Source organism: Mauremys mutica, chromosome 2 (assembly GCF_020497125.1).
Source record: "Mauremys mutica isolate MM-2020 ecotype Southern chromosome 2, ASM2049712v1, whole genome shotgun sequence".
Lineage (NCBI taxonomy): Eukaryota > Metazoa > Chordata > Testudines > Geoemydidae > Mauremys > Mauremys mutica.
Window position 1 is genome coordinate 68,985,673 of NC_059073.1, and position 10,556 is coordinate 68,996,228.

Below are 10,556 nucleotides of genomic sequence, written 5' to 3' on the forward strand. Positions count from 1 at the left end.
GCGCTGCTGAATCGCCTCTGTGAGCGGCATCTAGTACACATACGGTGACAGTCACAAAAGGCGAAACAGGCTCCATGATTGCCATGCTATGGCATCTTCCAGGGCAATCCAGGGAAAAAAGGCATGAAATGCTTGTCTGCCGTTGCTTTCCCAGCGGAAGGAGTGACTGACAACATTTACCCAGAACCACCCGCGACAATGATTTTTGCCGCATCAGGCATTGGGATCTCAACCCGGAAATTCCAAGGGGCGGGGGAGGCTGCGGGAACTATGGGATAGCTACGGAATAGCTACCCACAGTGCAATGCTCCAGAAATCGACGCTAGCCTCGGACCGGGGACGCACACCACCGATTTAATGTGTTTAGTGTGGCCGCGCACACTCGATTTTATACAATCTGTTTTGTTAAACCGGTTTATGTAAATTCGGAATAATCCCGTAGTGTAGACGTACCCTAAGTCACTGACTCTGCTTCTTTAGGTAACAAAAGCAACAATTCAGCTTCCCTTGATTGATTCTCATTTAGCCTTCATATCAAACTGACTAACGATATAATATTAAACCATCATCACTGAAATGTAGCATTGGAAGGGACAACTACAGGTCATCTAGTCCAGTCCCCTATGTTTTCATTTACTCCTTGCACAAGTAAACTAGAACTGTCAGCTCTTCGCTCCCACCCCAAGTCTGCTGTTCAATTCTCTCTTCTCTTTGTTTCTGAAGATACGGCCCTGTTAGAAAACATTGATATAATTTATTAATCTGTGCCACATTATTTACAAGAAATTACTGCTAGGCATGGTAAGAATGAGTGGGCTTTTTCTAACTGGTTCATTTGGAAGCTTACAATACCAATATTTACTGTTATTGTCAATAATTTCTTGAATTTATAATTTAAAATTTAAATCAGCAAACCAGTACATAAAATGAAGTTAAAACAACTAGAAGACTGATAAATCTTTCTCTAGTATAACTCTTGTCAGTGGACAGATTTTTGCTATTGTAGAAGAGTCATTCTGAGAGTCTGAATGATTAATGAAATATCAGTTCAGAGCAAATATGCAGAGGTTTCTAGTACTTCATGAGCCTGTTCAATTTATTGCAGCATCACCAGAAAATGGTTTATTGTCAAATGACACCCAAATAAATCCAGAATCCTTTGGATAAATTTAGGTTGAATTCAGTCATATTTTTGATTGATGACATTGGGAAACATTTTGAAGTGTAATAATTGGACTGTCCAGAGATCCAGGGATGACCCAAGTGTCATTCTTCTCATTCAAAAGCAGAGTCAACTCACATTTCACTTTTTTCCCCCCTTGTGTCAAACAAAAGGATGAAACTCTAGCTCCATTGAAATAAATTGCAAAAGTCCCCTTGACCTCACTGGGGCCAGAATATCATTTGAAGTCCACAGATGATTTAAACTGAGTTGATAAAGTTCCTGAAGAGCAACTTCCCTTAGGTCAAAAGTGGGCACCAAGAAACGGAGGGGAAATTTTACAAGAGGCCGCTGATATCCACTTTTACAAACTTAGAACTTGTACAGAACTTTGGAAAAGATTGTAATAAGTTTCCTTGTAAAGTAGGAATTTGCTAAAGTGCCTATATCAGCAGGAGAAGAAAAGTTTTTTTTTAAATAATTTAGAGAATTAAAAAAAATGAATTTGTGCAATTTATTATTATTGCACCAGTGAAGTCTGGTGCCTTAATTACCATTAACTAAATCTAAACTGGACAAGTCTAAAGGAAATGAAAATAAATACATTTTAAAAAGCCTTGCATAGAAACGTGAGAAATTAAATTTATGATCTCCAAACTGTTTGTAGTACATTCGAAGTCAGTGCTGTGTATCCCTTGAAAGACCCTCCCTCGGTCAAAAGAATAAAATTCTAATTTCTAGCTTTTATGGATCACAAGTTATGATCCATTGTTAAAATTTTTGTAGATCCAGGACTGAATATTTTCCATCCTGGGCCTTGGGCCAATGTAATTTTGGGGGGACAAATTCCATATTTGGTGGGAAAGAAGGAAACATTTCACAGCCAGTTCTCCCCCTCCTTTATTAGATTGTTTGAAGCTTCTCAGAACTTTGGAAATTGAAAACCAGAGAAAATGAATTATCAGGCAGAAGGCATGATAAACTGTGACTTAGCACAGTGTTTTATATAGTGTATTTTATAAAAAAACTAGTAGACCTACCTATAGTTAAAGTTTCCTAACACTTCCCATTATCGGATCCTGTTTTCAGTTGCTTATAACTTTGCCAAACCATGATCAGTTGGGCTGAAATTTTCCATACTGGCTGTTTTGAATCACACTGGCTATTATTAATTATTAGAAAAAGTCTAAGATCCAATGGTTCAGCCATTTCAGAGAATGAAGTAAGGGGAAAAATATGTTGTTTTGACCATGTTAAAAATAATCTTGCAATCATTACATCGAGAAGCTCTAGAGCCTCCTTTCTTTGTATCAGGGACTTAAAAGTTGACAGGGTGGTTGTCCTGGGATTAGAAATATGCCTTTTCCTATCCCCTTGGGAAACAGCCCTAATTTGGCCAAGTTATAAGCCTATGTAAAAAAACAACAACTCAGTTCACATATGCTCAGTAGAAGTTGATGGAGTTTGGCAGCTAAATTCTGAAGAGTCCACCTGCACTGAGCCTGGACCATCCTATCTCAGACCCTAGGTGCAAACCAAACTGCACATACAGCCTTCCCATAAGAGTGCTTGGGCATGATACAGCCCAGGGGTGCCGGGGCTGAGCAGGACTTTCCTGGCAATTGTTTCTCCTGTGCTCCCCTTGCTGGCACCCAGGCTGTGAAGAGAAGGAGTCGAACTGGAATGCAGATGGGACAGAAACTGTGGCAGGGTGGGGAGTCTAATGTTTGTTTTGAAACTATATTAACGGTGCAAGGCGCTTAGGCGCCTTGGATTAATTCTGGTTTTACTATTAGCAGCGCTATTGGTAATATGTGAAGTATTATGAGCAGATGTTCTCGTGTATGGGTTGGGGGAATTGTTTTTGTGTGTGAAGGGGTTTCTCCTCATTGTGTGGTGATTAGTATGTATAGGGTATAGGCGGTGGTTAGTAGGGTTCCTAATCCTGTTATTAGGATGGTAGTATTTGATCAATTGAATAATGAGACAATAATGGTTAGTTCTCCTATTAGATTGATGGTTGGTGGAAGGGCTATATTGGTTAGGCTAGCTGAGAATCATCATAGTCCTATCAAGGGTAGTAGTAGTTGTATGTTTCGAGCTAAAAGTAGCGTTCGGCTGTTAGTTCATTCATGGTTTGTGTTGGCTAGGCAGAAAAGTATTGATGATGTTAAACCGTGGGCAATTATAAGTGTGATAGCCCCAGTGCATGCCCATTCGGTTCGTGTTAGTGTTGCAGCGATGACTAAGCCTATATGACCCACGGATGAGTAAGCAATTAATGATTTTAGGTCTGTTTGGCGTAGGCAGATAAAACCGGTTATGATTACCCCTCATAGCGCTAATATTATGAATGGGTAGGAGAGCATTTTTAATGGTGGGGCTAGTGTTATTGTTATGCGGATAATGCCATATCCTCCTAGTTTAAGTAGTACTGCTGCTAGGATTATTGACCCTGCGATTGGGGCCTCTACGTGTGCTTTAGGTAGTCACAGGTGTAATCCATATAAGGGTATTTTAATTATGAAAGCAGTAAATAGTGCGAGTCATCATATTGTGTGGGTTCATGGGTTTATTGTGTCAAGGTAGGTGGATAGTTGCAGTGTGCAAATAGATAGGGTGCCGCTGTAGGTTTGCGTGGCTAAGAGGGCTACTAGTAGTGGCAGAGACCCGATAAGAGTGTAAAATAGGAAGTAGATTCCGGCGTTTAGTCGTTCTATTTGGCCACCTCAACGTGTAATGATTACTAGTGTGGGGAGTAATGTAGCTTCGAATGCGATGAAGAATATGATTAGTTCTGTAGTTGAAAAAGCTAGAATTAGTGAGATTTGTAGTAAAATGGTAATGAAGATAAAGGTTCGTTTTCGTGGAGTAGGTTCTATGATTAGATTGTTTTGGCCAGCTATGATTATTATTGGGGTGAGTCAACATGATAGGATGAGGAAGGGGGCGGAGATTTGGTCTACTCCTAGGTAGCAGTTGGAGAAAATTATTGATTCTGTGGAAGGTTTGAACCACTGTAGGCTTAGAAGGGTGATTCAGAAGCTGTGAGCTAATGCAGTTGGTCAAAGTTGTTTTGATTTACAGAGTATAATTGTCGGTAGTAATAAAATTATTGCAATTATTATTTTTAACATTGTAGTAGATTTAGGTTTTGTAGGTGGCTTGAGCCATGAATCCGTGAGGATGCCACTAGTAGTGATAAGCCTATGCCAGCTTCGCAAGCTGAGAAGGTTAGTATTAGTATAGGGGCAAGTATAAATGATGAAGTTTCTAGTTGGATAGACCATATTGATAGGGCTATAAATAGGGATAGTATTATTCCTTCAAGACAAAGTAGGGTGGGGATTAGGTGGGCTTGATGTAATAAAAACCCCAGGATGCTAATGATAAAGGCGCAGAAAGAGGTAAAATGTATGGATGTGATCATTTGATAGCCATGAAATTTAATCACGATTAACTAAGTCGAAATTAGTTGTCTTGTGTTAGACTAGTTATCTATTCTGCCCATTCTAATCCCCCTTGAATTCATTCGTAAAGGAGGCCCAGGGTTAGTAATGATATAATAATGAAGGCTCAGGTGAAGGTGTAGGTTGGATGTGGGAGTTGAATGGCTCATGGTAGAGGTAGTAGTAATGCGATTTCTAAGTCAAATAGGAGGAATAAAATTGCTACTAAGAAAAAATCGAATTGAGAATGGTGGACGAGTGGTTTTTAATGGGTCGAAGCCGCATTCATATGGGGATAATTTTTCGTTATCTGGTTTTGTTAGTGTGAATCAGTAGTTTAGTAATGTTAAAATTGTGGGTAGGGCCAGGTAAATTATTGTGACTGAAATTATTAGATTCATTACTTTTCTTTAGGGTTAAACTAAAACTTAGTGATTGGAAGTCACTTGTACTATTATACTAGAAAAGTATGAGCCTCATCAATAGATTGATACGTATAAGAAGAGCCATACAACGTCTACGAAATGTCAGACCCTAGGTGCAAACCAAACTGCACATACAGCCTTCCCATAAGAGTGCTTGGGCATGATACAGCCCAGGGGTGCCGGGGCTGAGCAGGACTTTCCTGGCAATTGTTTCTCCTGTGCTCCCCTTGCTGGCATCCAGGCTGTGAAGAGAAGGAGTCGAACTGGAATGCAGATGGGACAGAAACTGTGGCAGGGTGGGGAGTGACAATGGGAAAGAAAGGGTTGCAGGAGCCAGAGGGTGTGTGTATGGAAGGGGTGGGGAACAAAGGAGAAGGGTGATAAGATCTAGGGGGGGAGTGAGCAGTTGACGGGGCATATAGGTTCTGAGGAGGAGAGGGAAGAGTCAGAGGATGGGAGCTTGGATAGATGCAGAGGGGGAAGGGGACCAGGAGCCATGGTGGGAGCTGAGTACCAACCTTAATTCTCTTAACATAGAATTGTTTTTAAATGTAATTATACACTTACAGATGTATCATGTCTGTATTATACATATTGTGCTAAAGAGCAGCCCCCCTCCAAAACAGGCATTAAAATGAATATTAATGGACTAAAAATTGCACTTTGTATACCATAAAACATCACCAATTTGCATTGGTAACTGGGAGACCCATGATGAATTAGAGAGAGTAATTGCATAAACAAAAATGAAGTATAATGCATCACAAACTTACTTTGTACAGGTTAAAAGTGCAGTCTGGTTAGAAGTAAAACAACCTTTAATAGACTAGGAAGTATATACCTGGCATATTTTGTAAAAATGAAGTGTTAATAGTGTGACTCTGCTATTAAACCTTTGAAACCTGGGGAGAAACTATTGGTTTGTGTGTGTTTTAGCAGAGTTCTGCTCTTCCTATGGGTGTTTGAACTTGTAGAGATTCTACAGTACAAATGAAAAAATTCTAACTGGATCAGTTTATAAGAAGCATTAAACCTTGTGGAAATGAGAGCCACAAATCCTAGAGATCAGAGGGCTGTTTGAAGATTTCAAGGTTGGATTTAAACTAAATTGTGCCCAGATGCACCAAAAGTCTGCTCCACAATAGACACCATTGTGCTCCCCATTTACAGACTCTTCCTTCCTCTAATTCCTAAGGCTTCTTTAATCTGTCTATCTTGGTTACCAGTGAAAGACTTGTTTTCTCTGCTTCACCACTTCCATCAACCTCTTCTGACTGCCAGGGCCAAATCCTGTGGAATTTGCTGTAATCTACTCCTGGCTGTTTACCTGAGGAGCTTTAGGACTGCTGATAATGGTACATGGCCTGTGGTAAATGTAAAACCTTTAAACCGATGTTTTTAAGATTAAATGGTTTCCAAACGGATACTTTCAGAACCCAAAGTTGACATTTTTCACAAGGTACCTGTTAGTAAAAATATATCGGCGATAAATCCAAATCTGTAAGGAGCTGTGATATTTGAGGAATTGAGACGCCTAAGAATTTGACAGTATGAATCATATTTCTCTTAGTCATCATCATGATTCACTGTTTCCCACTTGAAATGGTGGCTTCTTGAACCCTCCCATTATCTCTGACCACCTGGTGATAGGAACGATCACTTAGGCAATCAGGCTGAGTTCCCTGAAAACAGATGATACAGAGAAGATAGTATCAGAGGGGTAGCCATGTTAGTCTGGATCTGTAAAAGCAGCGAAGAGTCCTGTGGCACCTTATAGACTAACAGATGTTTTGGAGCATGAGCTTTCGTGGGTGAATACTCTTCTGAATACACATGCATCCGACGAAGTGGGTATTCACCCACGAAAGCTCATGCTCCAATACGTCTGTTAGTCTATAAGGTGCCACAGGACTCTTTGCTGCTTTTACAGAGAAGATACTATCCAAAGGGTGGGCATGGAAAGCTCTATGTTTGGGAAAAAAAGCCCAGAGAAAAGATTTTATTGAGTCTATCAGGCTGAACATTACCCTTTTCCTTCAATTCAGTTTTAAGAAAATACTAAATGTCCTCACTCTGAGAACTGATAAGCATCTGACTACAGTAACAGTAAATACAAATTTCAGATATACAAATTTCCCCTTCCTTCACCACCCCCGCCCTCCCAACCTGACACATCTAGGAAGAACCCACCTACTCTCACCAGCTAAGCAGCTATTTTTTGCAGATAGTTCAGTACACGAGAATAAATTACACTGATGTACCCTTCAGAAATAAAGAGAAGATTGAAAAGCACATTGGAGGAGGCAGCCAACAGTTCCAGTTGGGGATTCTGTCTCTGATAGGGGTTGGAGTGCTCTGGATCAGGCCCTTAATTTCATAAATCTCTGGTGTAACCTAAAATATTTTAACCTGGCTATTTCCAGCTCTAATCAATCTCCCTGCCATGAAAGGATTGTTCCCTACAGAATACACCCACCCATCTGCTCTCTACCTTCCCTTGGGAGAATATTCCCCTGTTTTATAGGCATCACCACTGGGAAATATTTCTGTAAGAAAAGTGTACAAAAATATTGAGATTAGAAACCTCTAAAAAAAAAAACTTCTCTTGTACTAATATGGGAACCTACTTTGACATTCAATTTTTTAAAAAAATCTTTTAAAAATTTCAATACATTCTTCTTGGTTAATGTTTCCATGGACCACCAGAGACATTTCCTCTCCCCTCCTTGTTATTTACACTTTTTATAGGTTTACAGGCATAACTGCTCGTACACATTGTTTGGTTAAGCTGCAGTATCTGTCCCTCATGAGTTTTTTCTTCTATCTCACTAGTCTCTAAAATCACTTGTATTACCCTTCTCTGAACTCCCTCTGATTTGTTGGTGTCTTTGAGGTGTCTAGAGCTGATTGTAAAATATTGCAAAGGAGAGAGGTCCTATCTCCTCACTGACCTATGATGTAGTATTTCTGTGTATGCAATGCCAAAGCAGAATGGCTGTTTCTACCACTATTTCACACTGTAATTTGTCTATCCTGTTCTTATGAGATGCTCTGACTTGGTGTCCTATTTCTGGTCCTCTCCTTCAGGGATATTTTGCCACATTGCCTCTTTGGAGACTCAGAACTCTCTGGTTGGCCATTGAGGAAATCCTTCAGAATCCCTACATCTAGTGTTTTTCAAGGAAGGAACTGTAAAATCTGATGTACAATATTTCTCCATGGCCATGATAAATCAAACGTTTTCCTCTGTGGGATTTCATTACTCCCACAATGCCTGTGTCATTTAATTGGAACTGTATAAATGAATTTTTTAACAATGCACTAACATTCCTAATAATTACAGCTGTCAACAATTTTCACAAAACTCTTTTTGGCCACCTCTACTAACAATGAACCCACAGCACAGTTATATTGTAAAATAACATTTACCATGTTATACCTTGTTGATTAATCCTCTGACAGGAATGTCTAGAGACCTCTGGCTACAGATATTAAAAAGGTAACAGAATAAACAGGCTTGCTTCCAGTAACAACGACAATTACTTAACATATTTATGATGTTGCAGTAAGGATAAAAATTATTGAGATTGCTGTCGAGTAAGTCAGTAAACACTTCCTGGCATAAATTCCAGTGTGTGTGTGTGTGTGTGTGTGTGTGTCTGTGTCTGTGTCTGTGTCTGTGTGTCTTTTTTATGGATTCTTTGTGTCAGCACAAGGCCCAATAACAAAAGGAACAATATCAGAGTTTACGACAACAATTGCGAACAAGATTTTTATTAATATTTCCTCTGCATCTCCCAGCCACAGTATTTATAAGCATGCTGCACATAAACTCTGAAGGGAAGAAATTATGTTTCAGGAGGGGATTTTTAAATACACCTAAGAGATTTAGGAATACTGTCACATTGAAATTCACCTCAACCAGCTACACAGAGGTAGAGCTACAACTTGTCTTGTTTACTCTAGCATTTTACAATTTTAGCTATCTAGTTGTAAAAAACACAGATTTAATACTTCAGAGACTTGACCCTCGGTCTCCCCCTTCACCATGTAAGTGCCCTAAGAACCAAGCTATAAGGCAATCTAGGGTGCTGGGTGCGTGGATCTCAATCTCTTCGTTGAAGCTGTTCCACCTTGTATGAAGATAGTTGAATAGCCCCGCTGTGTGAATCCCCCAGGTGAAAAAGAGCTATTACGATAATGTTGAAACAGTTAGTTTCAGTATATCCTATCTTTCCTTTTTGTTTCAACCAAAAAAAATTTACCAATGTTGTTTCACAAATTTGTGTCACTTTGCAGTTGACCTAACTCTGCATTTTTTGGCAAAAATGTTTTGGCCAAAAAAATTCACCCTGCTCTAGTCACCATCAAAATGGTAGTTGAAAGCCTCAGTGGACTGCTTTATTTTAAAAGCCACAACTTAGCAATATCAATTGGTATATTAGTCATAACATTTACCAGCCACATCAAAAACAAACAGAATTATCAGAGGGATTTAAAATGAAGGCTTTGTTGCCTACGATCATCTGAGATTTGCATATAGAGGAACTGGGATCTGTTATGGATTATCTCTTGCACTGAGATTTTACAATATAATCTCCAGAAGTACATAAAATAGACCCCAAACTACCACATTAGACACATTAAAAGGGTTTATAATGGTATCTTTATTCTTCCAGCTCACAATTTATAGTTGCTGGATTTTCTTTTTACTAAAGCTCCTTGAAAATTATCTCAGCCTTTGTTGACAGTTATGTCTCCTGCAAAGAGGAAAAGAGTTATGAAAATAGGCATTTCTTCACTGGCAAGTAAACACAGTCTGACTATTTATATGGAAGGATGAGTTAAACAAGCCCCAGGAGGACCTGAAATGTAGTTTCATTTCTTCCACAAGCCATCTGCTGTCCCTATTTCTAGAGAAAAGAAAACAGACTTCACCTTATGGCTATCTCACAAAAAAATGTAGGCAGCTTAATGCTGAATCACTATGAAAGAGGTTGCATCATACATCCTGCATGCACTCCAGTCACATGAGAAATTGTGGGGTTAGGGAGAAACTTTTTGGGCAGGTTATTTCATAATTGTCCAGTGTGAGGTTTCCTACATTTTCAACTGAAGCACTTAGTATTGGTCACTGTCAGATACAGTAGCAGGCTAAACAGACCACTGGTCTGTTCCACCATGGCAATTTGTAAGAATGTGATTTTTTATGCCCTTATCCTTTAGTGATGCTCCTCCTACTTACACTAGTTTAAACCGTTAATTACCTCATTGAAGTCAATGGAGTTACACTGGTATTAAACCTGTGTAAGTAAGATGACAGTTCAGGCCTGTGATGGTTGTGATGAGTGACAAGTGCTCAGAAGTGAGGTAATAAGTAGTGAGTCTAAAACAAATGAAGCTCAGGTAAACAAAATCGGGGTGGAGGTGGAAAGAAATAATTCAAACAAAAGCTGGATTCTTTTCTTACACGGGTTTTATAGCAGTGATTAGGGTGACCAGACAGCAAGTGGGAAAAAT

At 39.4% G+C, this 10,556-nt stretch overlaps 1 pseudogene; it reads right to left on the minus strand.

Annotated features, from left to right (window-relative positions):
• Positions 1-3,048: 3,048 nt before the first annotated feature.
• On the minus strand, positions 3,049-8,468 carry LOC123363175 (annotated as a pseudogene).
• Between the last annotated feature and the right edge of the window lie 2,088 nt (positions 8,469-10,556).